A 16,688-nucleotide genomic window follows, 5' to 3' on the forward strand; every position below is an offset into this window, starting at 1 on the left:
TTTTATTTATTTATTTGACAGAGATAGAGACAGCCAGTGAGAGAGGGAACACAAGCAGGGGGAGTGGGAGAGGAAGAAGCAGGCTCATAGCAGAGGAGCCTGATGTGGGGCTCGATCCCATAACGCCAGGATCACGCCCTGAGCGTGAAGGCAGACGCTTAACCGCTGTGCCACCCAGGCGCCCCTGCATCTTATATTTTTTTGAGAGAAAAAGGCAAACTGTTTCTTGGTACTCTAGAGCAAACTCAAAAGTTGATTTTCTTGTGGAGAAGAGATCATGTTTACATAACATTTATGATAAAATTAGATTTCATAGTTCTGTGGCTTTTTTTTTTCTATCCCCCAAGTAAAATTACGTTTCCTTATATGGAGAAAGGGAAAAAACCATGGAAGAAATACATCAAAACGTTAACAAAATTAAATAATTCTACATGAATTTTTCTTCAAGAAGTACACACTAAGATAATTATAACAAAATATGCCTTTTAAAACATTCATGGGGAAGAAAAATGGTTATAATTTAAAAAGCCATGAGATGAAAGGAAATCTTATTTGAACCAACAAATCTAAGAGCCAGAAATAGCCCACCAGTAATCTTTTACAGACTTTTGCCAAATGTTCTTGCCCGTCACGGGGTAATTCCTGGCCAGCGCTGAGACGCAAGGGGGCAGTGGCTTCCTGGGAATGGCCTGCATCTTTGGAGCTCAGCCTGAAACCAGCTATGTGATGTGTCTCTCGCTCGCTCCGCTCCTCGTTGCCACTGGCCTGGGAGAGTCACATTTCACTTGCAAACTGCTTATTAAAGCCTCTTTTGCTTTGATTCTTTGAAGACACCATTTCTGTGAAAGAAACTAAATGAATGGTCCAGTTGGGATCAACTGGTGTGTTAAGGACCTAAGTGAAAAGATGGGAAATAAAGACAAAAGGAAACAATTTGCCCCTCTGGAGTAGGAGTTAGGAAGACGTACTTGGATTGTCTGGAAAAGCTGGAATTTGAAAAGATGCCAGAGGAGGAGCGTTAGCGGACCAAGCTTAGCTGACCCAAGCAAACAGCTCCGACACAGGAACTAGCCTAAGATAATTTAGGAGACGCCTTCCCTGTGGTGGGCAAGTTTACCAGGAAGCTTCCAACCTTTCTTCCCAAGCTTTTCTGCTAAATTGCTCCCGTCTGGTTGTCTTCATCCTGACTAAAACTTCTACCCTTGTGAGCTTTTGCATTACTTTGGATAAGGCACAGTATATAATATTTGCTTGGCTATTTTCAGTTTACAAAGTCTTCTATATTTTAGGGGTGGCTGGCTGGCTCAGTTGGAAGAGCATGTAACTCTTGATCTCAGGGTCATGAGTTCAAGCCCCACGTTGGGTGTAGAGATTACTAAAAAAATAAATATAAAAAGTAAAATAAAACAATCTTTTATATTTTATCAAGCGCTTTCATGTATGTTTTCACCGACAATTTGAAATGTTTTGACTTTTGACCATCACTTTAATGAATTTTATTACTGGAAATAAGAACTTCACCACAGTGACCAAACCTAATATATATTCAAAAAAACAAACAAAAAACCCCCCCCAAAACCGTGAAAGTCTGGGGACCAAGTGCCAAGGACATTGCATTGGCCTGGCAACAGGGACCAAGCTGAAGATGAAAGGTCCAGATATAGACAGAATGGAAATGTTAGAATCTTGGTTATGGAGCCCAGCAATGGATTCTTTTCTGCAAAGGAAGAGCAAGGCAGCCCTAGAGAAGCATTTTCCATTCAAAGACTTTCAGAGGCATCCATGCACATGAAATTGGCAATGAATATTTGCGAGACAGATGACCGTAACTTTCCATGTGGTATGTTAGTCTTCGGAGGAGTGAAGAAATCCTTTGTTTGCCATAGGGTGATTTCTTAGGAAGAATTGTCCTCATAAGCCATATATTTTGATAAGCTGCAACAAGCCTCAGCCATGCAGAAAACCTCTCAAAAGAAGCGTTTGCTATGAGGTTTTTAGGGCTGTGTGGTTTTACATATTTAGCAAATGCCTGTAACTATATTTGAATTGTCTTGTTCTACTTTTCATGATCGGATTCATAATGTTTGTGATAGGAAATAGCATCGTGCTTGTAGGAGATCAAGGTTCGATTCACGACGGCTTCTCTTGACTGTCAACCAGCAATGCGGTGGTCGTAAGTTGGGGGCTGTTGTGTCTCTGTTTCATGGTTTAGGAAACAGTGTGAAATAGGTTGAATGACCTTGCTCCTGGTCAACTAAAGGGCACAGCATGTCTTCTGACTCCAAATTTGGAGTCCTTATTTTATTTTTTTATTATTGTGCTCTCAAAATACCCACCTCTGCTAAGGGCATCCTTTTGGCAGACCACCTTTGCCTCATCTCCCTGTGGCGGATTTGGTGGCTGCTGTTTTCCATTTTGAACATGCAAAACTAAGGCACTGAGAGAATTTGGTGTTTGCAAAGCTGCTGAGCAAGGAGCTTCCTACTTAGACCCTTCTGGGAGAAAAGCTGGTGTCGAAACAAGTGGCAGCCCTTGAGTGGGTTTTTATTTGTTGAATATTGATCACAACATATGGTACATCTGTGCCTTCTGTGAGCCCACTTTCTCAGGCTCCTTGGCTCAAATCAGACGGAGAATAAAATAAGCAACAGACCAAGGAGTGTAATGTGAAGGATGGAAAGTTGTTGCTGTTGTTATATAGAAGCCATATTAGTAGCGAAATAAATCATAGTACCTTGGGCACATTTTATACATTTAACTAAAATTTAGACTTAATGTTAGGTCCATAAAATGGTAGTTTGTAAAGCTAGGATTGACACTTTTTCTGTACTCTTTCAAACTGATTCTCTTTTGTTTTTTTTCTTTGGCTGTTTTTTTTTTTTAAAGATTTATTTATTTGAGAGAGAGAGAGAGTATGAGCAGGGGGAGGGGCAGAAGGAGAGAATCTCAAGCAGACTCCCTGCCGAGCACAGAGCCCTACCCCAGCGCTCCAGCTCTGGCCCCTGAGATCCTGAGCTGAGAGGAAACCAAGCGTCAGATGCTTAACAATGACTTAGCCACCCAGGAGCCCCTGAGTGTCTCTTCTGGAACAGATCTTCCTTTCACTTTATTCTGCTCTCTCTCTATGGCTTCCCCCAAATATATATCCCACCAGCCTTCTACAAATGTCTGAACCTCCATTTATCATCAGTGTTTTAATCAAGTGTTGTCTCTTTCGCATTCCTCTTCTAACGTGCAGATATCCCACAGAAAGATAATGTGTTAAATTCTTAACACGGGGATGGCAAGTTCTAGGCCAGTTTTGTGGCAGGCTCGCAACCCATGGGGAATGTTACTAATCCATCAGCTGGCTTTCTCACGGAGTCTGGAGTTAGAATCCTCAGCACAGTGCTGCTGGCAGCCTCGACGGGCTAATCAAAGTTGGCACAGGACTTGAAGCCTATTTGGCATCCCTATCTTAGCAGTGTGATCTGAATGAGTTGCTGATATAATATCCCCTTGGTCAGGGTTCTAGAAACCAGGAGACTGTTAGTAATAAGGGCATGAGAGCAGCTACTAAGGTCAAGCTTGTTCTACCTCACAATTTCACCCCAGGCTCTTTGCCTGATACCCTTTTATAGCAGAAATAAGAAGTCAGCATGGCTGATCTACAACATAATACCTGTAGAAACATACCCCTTACAATAGTGGAGTATTTTCCTGCCTTGCTAAATGGGTAACTCTCCATCTCCAGATAGCTCATTCATCAAGTCTTGTGCACAGAAATATCACCTATTTCTAAGCCAAGTGAAGACCACATGTGGGGGCCTGAGATGGTTAAGTGGAAAAATGTAAAACAGTTAAAATGCTAAGGGGAGTTTGAGAGTGTCACCCAGAAAATAACAGGCCAATGTCACCTGCACACTGGGGGAGACTTTCCAGGTGCTCCAGTGTCGCTTGAAGAACTGCCTTGAAATAATTTCTTCTCCTCCCACACAGAAGTCAGTCTGCACAATCCCCATAAGAGAGAAGCAAAGGAAAAATCATACAGAAAGAGAGAAGTCCTTTTAAGAGAGTGGCTGCTGCAGCTGGCTCATTACATAAAGCACCTTGAAAGTGAATAAAGCTCCTAATAAATGATAACAGCAGGAGGCAAAGCTGTGAAGGTACAATCATTTCTGGGCTTGGTCTGACGTTTGACCTATTGAGAGACACAATTTCCAGTGGTGAGAAGAAAAGAATCACTTTTATTCTTTCCAAAGAAAAGATTTTGATGTAGTCAGTGAAGAGTATTAACAAAAAATATATACTTGAGGCGACAGAAAATGGGGGGAGGGCATACAGGATCAAGGCAGGAATATTTACATTACCTGCAGCTAACTAAAGTTTCATTTACTCCTTAGTGATGTGTAGTCATATTCTAGAGTGTACAAAAATCATATTTCTGAGTCATATTTTATAGTACTCGGGTTTTTTTTTTCATACACCAACACATTTACACATACCAATATTTTAAAATCCTGGTATTTTCTGCCTCTTCCAGAAAGGATTTAAAGCACCTGGGCATGCATGTGCCTACGTGTGTTTTTGGATGGAGGGAGAAACGGATGGATGAATATGTCTGAAAGATCATTTAGGTCAGGTCAGTTCAGGCTAGCACGTGAGATTAGGCAACACTATTCTACACCCTAGACCCTGCAGCACTCTGCAAGACCCCTGTGAAGTTTAGACAGGTCAGTTTCCTGACCATTAGAAAATATTCTGGGAGGTTTTAAGCCATTTTGTCATGCTCAGGGATACTGACTAACACAGAGGTCCAAACACACCCCTTGCTTCACACGGGGTCCAGAAATCCTATGGGAAGGGAGTGGACCCCAGTCCAGAGCCACAGTTCAGACATGTAGAAATTGGACTTATGGACTGTGACCCTCCAAGAAAGGACTGAAAGGAGGGGCAGTAGGTCCTTCTCATAGAACCAGCTGGACTAAGCATGGGGACTTGACACTGTCCCAACGGAGCAGTGTCCTAGGGGGCTGGTCTTGGCCACCTTGGCCTACAGCCCCTTCAGAGACATCGCATGTGCCTGAGGGAAGGAGGCCACGGTGTAAAGGAAAGAAAAGAATGAACCATGGAGCCATGAGCTTTGTCTTGGGAACTCTTTTCCCCATGGCAGGGTAGCAGAACGTAATAGGGCCATTGAAACAGATGGAAGGTTTGCTGCAGCCTCTGATTAAACGTGAGATAAACACCCTCTCAACCCTATGGGGACTTCTGGAATTTGGGTCACATTTGTCATATGTAAGTGTATATACATGTTTGTTTAGTTATTAATTCAACACTCCTGTATTTAGTTCATTTCACGGGATCTGTTCACTTATTCTTAAATTATCTCTCTTTTTTAAAAATAATAAGTTACAGGCATGTGGGTGGCTCAGTCAGTTAAGCGTCTGCCTTTGGCTCGGGTCATGATCCCAGGGTCCTGGGATTGAGTCTCTCATCAGGTTCCTTGCTCAGCAGGGAATCTGCTTCTCCCCCTCCCTCTGCCAGTCCCCCTGCTTCTGCTCTCTCTCTGTGTCAAATAAATAAATTAAATCTTTAAAAAAAATAAGTTAAAAACAAACCAACCTTAGTTATTATAGGATTATGATTCTTAAACTCAAGCCCACATCAGAATCACCTGGAGGGCTTGTTAAAATGCACAGGCACCACACTCTTGAGTTTCTGTTTCAATAAAGCTTGGGTGGGTTCAAGAATTTGTATTTCTAATAAGCTCTTTGGAGATGCGGGTAGTGCTGGTCGGGGACCGTACCACAATCACCGCTATGGATGATTTTCCAGACCTGGCAGTCCTCGGCTGGAAATATTCGGGGAACTAGATTGTAACATGAGATAGTGATCTCTTTCATAAAATGGTCTTGTCTCAACAAGGCACATTCCTGGCGAGGCAACCCTTCTAAGATTTTCCAGGGGTTTTTACATCTAGTGATAACAGGTCTAAGAAGACTCCTTCTTACACCTTCCCTCAAATCCTTTGTTTGACTCAAACTGGACAAAACCATATATAATTTTGAAGCTGTTCCAGCTTCAAAATTAATCACCTTATAAAACCAAGGACACTTGACGTTTTTGCAATGCCTGGTATTTGAAGCCTATTATCCAGGGCACCCCTTTCCCAGCATCATGATTTATTGGACAAGAATGATCAATTTGAACGGAAAATCAGAGTAANAGCCACCCAGGCGCCCCTATCATCAGTGTTTTAATCAAGTGTTGTCTCTTTCGCATTCCTCTTCTAACGTGCAGATATCCCACAGAAAGATAATGTGTTAAATTCTTAACACGGGGATGGCAAGTTCTAGGCCAGTTTTGTGGCAGGCTCGCAACCCATGGGGAATGTTACTAATCCATCAGCTGGCTTTCTCACGGAGTCTGGAGTTAGAATCCTCAGCACAGTGCTGCTGGCAGCCTCGACGGGCTAATCAAAGTTGGCACAGGACTTGAAGCCTATTTGGCATCCCTATCTTAGCAGTGTGATCTGAATGAGTTGCTGATATAATATCCCCTTGGTCAGGGTTCTAGAAACCAGGAGACTGTTAGTAATAAGGGCATGAGAGCAGCTACTAAGGTCAAGCTTGTTCTACCTCACAATTTCACCCCAGGCTCTTTGCCTGATACCCTTTTATAGCAGAAATAAGAAGTCAGCATGGCTGATCTACAACATAATACCTGTAGAAACATACCCCTTACAATAGTGGAGTATTTTCCTGCCTTGCTAAATGGGTAACTCTCCATCTCCAGATAGCTCATTCATCAAGTCTTGTGCACAGAAATATCACCTATTTCTAAGCCAAGTGAAGACCACATGTGGGGGCCTGAGATGGTTAAGTGGAAAAATGTAAAACAGTTAAAATGCTAAGGGGAGTTTGAGAGTGCCACCCAGAAAATAACAGGCCAATGTCACCTGCACACTGGGGGAGACTTTCCAGGTGCTCCAGTGTCGCTTGAAGAACTGCCTTGAAATAATTTCTTCTCCTCCCACACAGAAGTCAGTCTGCACAATCCCCATAAGAGAGAAGCAAAGGAAAAATCATACAGAAAGAGAGAAGTCCTTTTAAGAGAGTGGCTGCTGCAGCTGGCTCATTACATAAAGCACCTTGAAAGTGAATAAAGCTCCTAATAAATGATAACAGCAGGAGGCAAAGCTGTGAAGGTACAGTCATTTCTGGGCTTGGTCTGACGTTTGACCTATTGAGAGACACAATTTCCAGTGGTGAGAAGAAAAGAATCACTTTTATTCTTTCCAAAGAAAAGATTTTGATGTAGTCAGTGAAGAGTATTAACAAAAAATATATACTTGAGGTGACAGAAAATGGGGGGAGGGCATACAGGATCAAGGCAGGAATATTTACATTACCTGCAGCTAACTAAAGTTTCATTTACTCCTTAGTGATGTGTAGTCATATTCTAGAGTGTACAAAAATCATATTTCTGAGTCATATTTTATAGTACTCGGGTTTTTTTTTTCATACACCAACACATTTACACATACCAATATTTTAAAATCCTGGTATTTTCTGCCTCTTCCAGAAAGGATTTAAAGCACCTGGGCATGCATGTGCCTACGTGTGTTTTTGGATGGAGGGAGAGACGGATGGATGAATATGTCTGAAAGATCATTTAGGTCAGGTCAGTTCAGGCTAGCACGTGAGATTAGGCAACACTATTCTACACCCTAGACCCTGCAGCACTCTGCAAGACCCCTGTGAAGTTTAGACAGGTCAGTTTCCTGACCAAAAGAAAATATTCTGGGAGGTTTTAAGCCATTTTGTCATGCTCAGGGATACTGACTAACACAGAGGTCCAAACACACCCCTTGCTTCACACAGGGTCCAGAAATCCTATGGGAAGGGAGTGGACCCCAGTCCAGAGCCACAGTTCAGACATGTAGAAATTGGACTTATGGACTGTGACCCTCCAAGAAAGGACTGAAAGGAGGGGCAGTAGGTCCTTCTCATAGAACCAGCTGGACTAAGCATGGGGACTTGACACTGTCCCAACGGAGCAGTGTCCAAAGGGGCTGGTCTTGGCCACCTTGGCCTACAGCCCCTTCAGAGACATCGCATGTGCCTGAGGGAAGGAGGCCACGGTGTAAAGGAAAGAAAAGAATGAACCATGGAGCCATGAGCTTTGTCTTGGGAACTCTTTTCCCCATGGCAGGGTAGCAGAACGTAATAGGGCCATTGAAACAGATGGAAGGTTTGCTGCAGCCTCTGATTAAACGTGAGATAAACACCCTCTCAACCCTATGGGGACTTCTGGAACTTGGGTCACATTTGTCATATGTAAGTGTATATACATGTTTGTTTAGTTATTAATTCAACACTCCTGTATTTAGTTCATTTCACGGGATCTGTTCACTTATTCTTAAATTATCTCTCTTTTTTAAAAATAATAAGTTACAGGCATGTGGGTGGCTCAGTCAGTTAAGCGTCTGCCTTTGGCTCGGGTCATGATCCCAGGGTCCTGGGATTGAGTCTCGCATCAGGTTCCTTGCTCAGCAGGGAATCTGCTTCTCCCCCTCCCTCTGTCTGCCAGTCCCCCTGCTTCTGCTCTCTCTCTGTGTCAAATAAATAAATTAAATCTTTAAAAAAAATAAGTTAAAAACAAACCAACCTTAGTTATTATAGGATTATGATTCTTAAACTCAAGCCCACATCAGAATCACCTGGAGGGCTTGTTAAAATGCACAGGCACCACACTCTTGAGTTTCTGTTTCAATAAAGCTTGGGTGGGTTCAAGAATTTGTATTTCTAATAAGCTCTTTGGAGATGCGGGTAGTGCTGGTCGGGGACCGTACCACAATCACCGCTATGGATGATTTTCCAGACCTGGCAGTCCTCGGCTGGAAATATTCGGGGAACTAGATTGTAACATGAGATAGTGATCTCTTTCATAAAATGGTCTTGTCTCAACAAGGCACATTCCTGGCGAGGCAACCCTTCTAAGATTTTCCAGGGGTTTTTACATCTAGTGATAACAGGTCTAAGAAGACTCCTTCTTACACCTTCCCTCAAATCCTTTGTTTGACTCAAACTGGACAAAACCATATATAATTTTGAAGCNCTAAGAAGACTCCTTCTTACACCTTCCCTCAAATCCTTTGTTTGACTCAAACTGGACAAAACCATATATAATGGATATTGTTAGGAGTGTTCCAGCTTCAAAATTAATCACCTTATAAAACCAAGGACACTTGACGTTTTTGCAATGCCTGGTATTTGAAGCCTATTATCCAGGGCACCCCTTTCCCAGCATCATGATTTATTGGACAAGAATGATCAATTTGAACGAAAAATCAGAGTAAATGGAATTGATAATCTTACAGAAATGTTGCCACAGTTTCTGACNTTGAAGCCTATTATCCAGGGCACCCCTTTCCCAGCATCATGATTTATTGGACAAGAATGATCAATTTGAACGGAAAATCAGAGTAAATGGAATTGATAATCTTACAGAAATGTTGCCACAGTTTCTGACCCCCCCCAAAATCTAGATGCATCATGTGATGCATGGTTTAATACATATTTTGAAAATGTAACAAAATTAGACCTCTCCAAGAGTATCCTGGACCTATGATTGTCTTATGTATGGAAGCTATTCACTTATTCATTTTTTAATAAATATTTATTGAGTCTCATGCCAGGGATGGGGCTGGGAGCAGTCATATTCATTGTTACGAATAAGGACTATGCCAGATTGTGTCATGGTTAGAGCATATTCTGAAGCCAGATTGCCTGGATTCAAATTCCAACTGTGTGGGCACCTGGGTGGCTCAGTCGGTTAAGTGACTGCCTACAGCTCAGGTCATGATCCCAGCCCCGTGTAGGGCTCCCTGCTCAGTGGGGAGCCTGCTTCTCCCTCTCCCTCTGTAGCTCCCCCTGCTTATGCTCTCTGTCAAATAAATAAAAATCTTAAAAACAACAACAACAAATTCCAACTCTGTCACTTATTAGCTTGGCAAGTTACTTAAATAACTTGCCTCAGTTTCCTCATCTATAAAATGGGAATGAAAATTGCATCTATCTAGTAGGACAGATGTAAGAATGAAATGAGTTAACGTTAGTAAAAAGCAGTGAACACAGTCTGACACCTCATATATGTTGTCAAATACACACACCAGTCTTTGTCTTTGAGAAGCTCACAGTAGTGGCAAATAAAGAGTGACATGTAAGGAAGCAAGTTACAGTATACGTAATAAATGCTCTAATGACATCTAGTGAAGAGCTGGACTTTCTTTGCTGCAGGATGGAATACAGTAAACCCTTTGGGGTCTGATGGCATGTGCTTGTTACATATTGCTTCCGTCTGCAGAGCCACGCTGGAGAAAATCCAGCAAGTTTTTATCCTTCCTTTTTATAGCTGCTACCATGACAGCAACGTCCATTATGCAAATGTATAATTACCACAAATGGTTTTCAAAACCTTTTCTATCAAATTTAAATGATAGTGAAACTCGTTTAGGAGACCCCCTGCTTGAACTTTACAGGACACAGGTGCAATTTATGTGAAAACAGGACTGGACAGCTTCTCCGAAGTTTCTGCAGTTGGAACCCCGCGTGGGGCACCACTTGAATTAGCTGTGGCAATGACCTGTAGAAGAAGGGTGGCCGACTTACGCCCGTTTGCACGAGACACTCGCCGTGTAGGGGCTGAAGGCAGGCCCCCCAAGAGGAGCCACTTTGGCATGAAAATTATTTTGAGCTGAAGGCAGTCGAAGCCCTACGGGCTCAAGAGAAAGGTTTATCCTTCCCTTAACTACGTAGAAGAATCTGTTGGGAGTCTTTCCCAGAATAAAGGTTATCGGCAGGGATAAGCTTTATCTGAGTGACCCATCTGTATGGCAGGACAAACATCTAATTACCAAACATCTGCTTTTCCCGTTGCTCTGTGAAATGCATTCCTTTCCTCTGAAGTTCCAAGCCCCGACCTCCTTCTCCTTAGCTCAGAATCACATATATAACTTTTTGTCTGTCTTTGGAACTTCATGTCTGTGTGGCTCCCCCAAATATATGCTATTAAATTTGATTTTCTTCTGTGAATCTGTCTCGTGCCAATTTGATTCTTATTCCAGCTGGAATGACCCTTGAATGGGACAGGAATTCTTGCTCCCTGACATCAGCTTTATTTTTTAAAGATTTTATTTATTTATTTGTTTATTTTAGAGAGAGAGAGCGTGGAGGGAGGAGGAGAAGGAGAGGGATAAGCTGACTCTGCACTCAGCAGATGCAGGGTTTGCTCCCATGACCCTGAGATCACAACCTGAGCCAAAATCAAGAGTCAGAGGATTGGTCCAACAGACTGGGCCACCCAGGTGTGCCCCCCTGACATCAGTTTTAAAACAAAAGATTCCACTTCCCAGGAACCCTTTCAGTCTTGGGCAAAATTTAAAATCATTACAACCCTTCTGATAAGAAATGAAAGTTTAAAGAAGAAATACAAAACTAATACAATGTTATACATCAATTGTATCTCAAAACAAAATTTAAAAACGCACGTTGCAAAAGCACTATTTCAGACTTCAGACAGAAAGAAAGAAAATGTAACTCTTGGGTCCTTTGGATTGGTGATAACTGGAAAGTACAGTAGAAATCAACAGACCTTTACTGACTTTCTATTGGGGGGACACCCATGTGTTCCTGTGCCTCATAAGCTACAATCTGATTCAGGGAGCAGGAAATAAACTGGTCTAAAGTTAAATCAAAATACATTTACATATCAGTTCAAGGCAATAAGAGAAATGATGTCACAAAATGACTAATGGCCAAATGAGTTTTCCATTCTAGAAATGCTTGGGGAATGGAGGTGAGAGGAAAGGAAGAGCCCTCCTGGGAGCTGCAGCATTCATGGGAAACTCCATAGAGTGGTTCTCCTTCATGATGGGCTGGGAAAAGTGGTGGGACTTTGATGCACAGAGATGAAGGGGGGAGCCATCACACACAGATGGCACAGCAGAGGCAAACCCCCAGGAGTGGGAGCAGCTGGAGGCAAATCCAGGGGATGGGAGGCAGTGCAGGGAGAGGAGAGGGCAGAAGAGGAGACAAGCCGTGAGATGAAGTTAGGAGTCACGGAAAATTCTGCACTAACACACACTGCTCTTAACCTTCGATTGGAAGATCATCTGTCAAAAGCCCAGTCTCCCTGTGTGAAGAAATAGTACCTTTCCCCCAAATCTATTTCTAAATTTTTCTATTTTCAAACCCTAAATATAGTATGGGTAGAGTAGCTTTTTGTTTTGGTAAATTCCTGTGGACTTCCTCAGGGCATGGTGGTCTCAGGGTGGTGAGCCTTCCTATATGGCAACTGGCTTCTCCCAGAGTGTGAAGTATGAAAGCAGAAGCTTCCAGGCCTTCCTAAGTTCTAGGTCTCAAATTGTCCCAACATTGCTTCTGTCTCATTCTGTTGGTTAAAGCAGGTCACAGAGCTGTCAAGAGTCAAGGAGAGGGTAGGTATTTACTCCAAAGACACAAATATAGTGATTCAAAGGGGCACTTGCACCCCAATATTTATAGCAGCAATGTCCACAATATCTAAGCTATGGAAAGAGCCCAGATGTCTATTGACAGAGATGAATGGATAAAGAAGAGGTGGTGTGTACACACACACACACACACACACACACACACTGGAATATTACTCAGCCATCAAAAAAGAAATCTGTCATTTACAATGATGTGGATGGAACTAGAGGGTATTTTGGTAAGTGAAATAAGTCAATCCGAGAAAGACAGTTATCATAGGATCTCACTCATATGTGGAATTTAAGAAAACAGGAGCATAGGGGAAGGGAGGGAAAAATAAAACAAGATGTAATCAGAGAGGGAGACAAATCATAAGAGGCTCTTAATCATAGGAAACAAACTGAGGGTTGCTGCAGGGGTTGGGGGTGGGTGGATGGGGTCACTGGGTGATGGGCATTAAGAAGGGCACATGATGTAATGAGCACTGGGTGTTATATAAGACTGATGAATCACTGACCTCTACCTCTGAAACTAACAATACATTATATGTTAATTAATTGAATTTTAAAAAAAAAGTCAAGGAGAAGGGACTCTACAAGGGTATGAATGCCAGGGGGCATGGCTCACGGAGGATTACAAATGCGACAGCCTACACACTCCTCCTTAGGCTTCTACTGCGAGGGTTATCGGCAGGGATAAATTTTCAGTCAAAAACCATTCACAGCCCAGAGGTTTTACTTAATATTTAAGTTTATGCATCTCTGCTTAGAAGAAGAAGCCAGCCAGCAATTTCCCCCCAGGGAGGACAGAGCCTAAACAGGAAGTTAGGTCTGTTGAGTCCTAAAAGGGACAGCTGTGTAAAGACTGTGATCAAGGCCCTGAAGCTGGGTAGGTGCCCAAAGTCAGGACAGAGTATCCGGAAAGGGAATCCAGTGTTTGGATTTGAACCACAGGGTTCCTGTTCACATCTGCAGGGAAAGGTACTGCAAGCAGAGAATTCGCCTAGTCATGCACTGAGCCCTGGCCATTGGACATTTGAGAGCTTCCAGGTTCACACCTGGAAGTCAGACTCCACAAGACTTGAGATGGGAGGCTGGAAGAGTTGCCATGGTTTCCTGAGTCAGTCGATGCCAGGTGAATGTTTTCCGTAAGTCATGCTACAGAATTTCATAAGATCATTGACAAGAACTTTCTGCACTGTTCTTTTTTTTTTTTTNCTTTTTTTTTTTTTTTTTTTTTTTTGGTCTTCTTCCTCTATCTGTCTCCCCTTTTATTCAAGATACCAGGTGCAGGGGCGCCTGGGTGGCTCAGTCGTTAAGCGTCTGCCTTCAGCTCAGGTCATGATCCCGGTGCTTTTCCCTCTCCCACTCCCCCTGCTTGTGTTCCCTCTCTTGCTGTCTCTCTCTGTGTCAAATAAATATATAAAAGCTTAAAAAAAAAAGATACCCAGTGCAGAGTTGAGTGAAACAAACACCAATCTCAGAATACATTCTCATTAGCCATCTATACAGCGCCCTTCTCTTTTTAAAATTTACTTTCCCCCACCCACAGCAGCCATTTCCTGTGCCTAATTGCAGGCTTCCCACTCCGATGTGACTGAGATGTGCTCCTGAATACACACATATCCTCGGGACACATGTGGTGTGCTGTGTGTTTGTGCCGAATGTACACAGGCAGGAAAGGGGACGGGGAAAGTATTAAGGGGTCTGCCAGGTGAGCCCTTTCCCCCTTTTGATGAGCTTTGTAGATGCTTCTGCTCAGCTCCATGTCCAGCTCGCCAGCCAAAACTCCGCCACTCACCCACTGCTGCGCATCCCCCTGAGAGGCTGGGAGAAGTGAGTGACCGCAGTGACTGAACTGAACATCTCGAGGTTTGCGGTAAAAGCAGAGCTTATTACTGAAGAAGGAGGGGGAAATGGCTGTGGGTAGTCATGTAGCTCCTTCCGTAGGAATGAAGAAGGGACCAGCAGAGATTTCCGTCTGGAAGGGGTTCCCTATGCAGGGGCAGAAGCAAGGAAACAGGAAGGCTGGAGAAAGGAGGCTGGCTCGGCTTCATTCCATCTGCATTCGCTTCCTTAGGCGCGGAGATGATAAAAAGTAACCACAAAGACATTCACTATAAATGTGTTTTCACCCGAGAGGGAACATGCCCAGAAGATCTTGAGATAATTTTAGAGACAAGGGAAGCGCAGGGAAGTGATGAGATGGACAACTTACGAACATGAACACCAACTGTACATGAGGGGGAAGGGCGACTTCCCTTCACATTTCACTTGCTTTCTATGTTCCTTACAAGCGCAGCTTACCTACACTGAAAAATATCCCTGCCTTGTTGTTGAAATGAAAATGTTTCTAAATTAAATCCCAATTTAAAGATAATAGAGAAACCTTTGATGAATACTTTATAAAAGCCACCAAATAAACCCACATGAAGGAGGAAACAGCTAAACATTTCAAGGTGCTAAACTCAAAGAGAAAACTACATAGGAAAAACTTTCATGCATTAAATATTCGCATGTGTATGACATGTTTAAAGGTTGTGATTGTGGTGGTTCATTTTATGTGTCCACTCAACTGGCCATGGGTGGCCGAGATTAAATCTATATCTGGGTGTGTCTGGGTGTTTCTGGATGAGATTAGCATTTCAATTCATTGACTCAGTAAATTGATTGCTCTCCCCAATCTAGGTGAATATCATCCAATCCGTTGAGGGCCTGAATAGCACAAGAGGAGAGGAAGGAGGAATTTACCTTCTATTTTTTCTGTCTCACCGATTAAGCTGGGACATCTCATTTCACCTTCTCCTGTCCATGGACTGGGGCTTTACATCATTGGCTCCCCTGGTTCTAGGCCTTGGGACTACAGCTAAATTATGCCAGTGGCTTTCAGTCTCCAGCTTGCAGACAGCAGCTGGGACTTCTCAGCCTCCATAATCATGTGAGCCAATTCCTCATGGGAAACTGCCACAAATCTGTACCTATATCAATATCTGTCTTACTGGTTTTGTTTCTCTGGAGAAATCTAATACAGTGATCTTCCAGGTAGATAGCATTAGAAGTGAATTAGATTGTAGTGGGGCCAGGTGCCTGGCTGGCTCAGTCGGTAGAGCCTGCGACTTTTTATCCTGGTCCGGGGGCAGGGGGACAGGGAAGGGGTTGTGAGTTCTAGCCCCATGTTGGATGTAGAGATTACTTAAAAAAAAAAAATCTTAAAAAAGTGAATTGTAGGGAACTCCACTGGTATTACAGAGAATTGCTTGGTGTGGGGAGTAACCTCCACACATCTGGTGACCAGAAGTGAAGTATTTTATGAGTAGTAAAGAAGACACATAGGAGGGAACGATTGAGTTTTTCCAATTCATTAAAAAATGATCCTGCCTCACAATTTCTGTTGTCAATGCTCAAAGAGTTGTGTATGGATGGTGCAATGGGCATGGAGGAGGAAGGACAAAACTTGCCCTGGGGAGTCAGGAAGGCTTTCACAGAGGAGGGAATGCTTGAAGCAGGGCTTGAAGGGCTTGTAAGCATTGCCAGCTAGGCATCAGTGTGGGGCAGAGAGAACAGAACATGGAAAGGCAGGGAGGCCTAGCATATTTGGAGGTTGTAGGCTTTGGTATTTCTAGAGCATAAAATGCAATAAGGAGGGATTTACAAAAGTATGAAATTGGTGTAGGATAAGACTATTTATATAAAGAGGGCCCAGTTATATTGTCCTGGATGTGGATCCACTGAAGGTGAACAAAGAATTGATGTATACAGCGGCTTTGGGAGCTTTGTGGTCAGTGGGTGGCCAGGAACTGTGTCCGAAGTCAGAGGGACCAGTAAAGGAGCCTGGTGTCTTGTCCACGAAAGACATGATGAAAACTTGGAGGAAAGAAGGCAGCAACAGTGGAATGGAGAAGCAAATGTAGATCTGAGAAAGATGTCAGGGGCTGATGGCAGGACTTGAAAAAAGGCCAAGGAAGGACCAAAACCTACAGAACATAGGAGGTACCTGGTTGAAGAGAAGCCTACGGAAGACTGAGAAGTGACCAGAGAGATAGGAAGAGAATTGAAGGGGGTAGAGACATGAAGGGGGATAGGAGAGACACGAAGGAAATATATTTCCACTATGGAGGAGTTCACAATCCACCGAGCCAGTCAGATCAGGAGGAAAATGCATCTCAAATTACAAGGAGGGTGTAGTCTTGGA

General features: G+C 43.1%; 1 protein-coding gene across 1 annotated transcript in view; it reads left to right on the plus strand.

The window, feature by feature from the left end:
- Window positions 1-4,023, plus strand: part of SPINK2 (serine peptidase inhibitor Kazal type 2) — a 26,727-nt gene extending 22,704 nt beyond the window's left edge. The window contains exon 5 of the mRNA XM_034672008.1: window positions 3,979-4,023. The gene's annotated coding sequence lies outside the window, so the exon portion shown is untranslated. The remainder of the gene's footprint in view (window positions 1-3,978) is intronic.
- The last annotated feature ends 12,665 nt before the right edge of the window (window positions 4,024-16,688 follow it).

Source organism: Ailuropoda melanoleuca, chromosome 11, assembly GCF_002007445.2.
Source record: "Ailuropoda melanoleuca isolate Jingjing chromosome 11, ASM200744v2, whole genome shotgun sequence".
Lineage (NCBI taxonomy): Eukaryota > Metazoa > Chordata > Mammalia > Carnivora > Ursidae > Ailuropoda > Ailuropoda melanoleuca.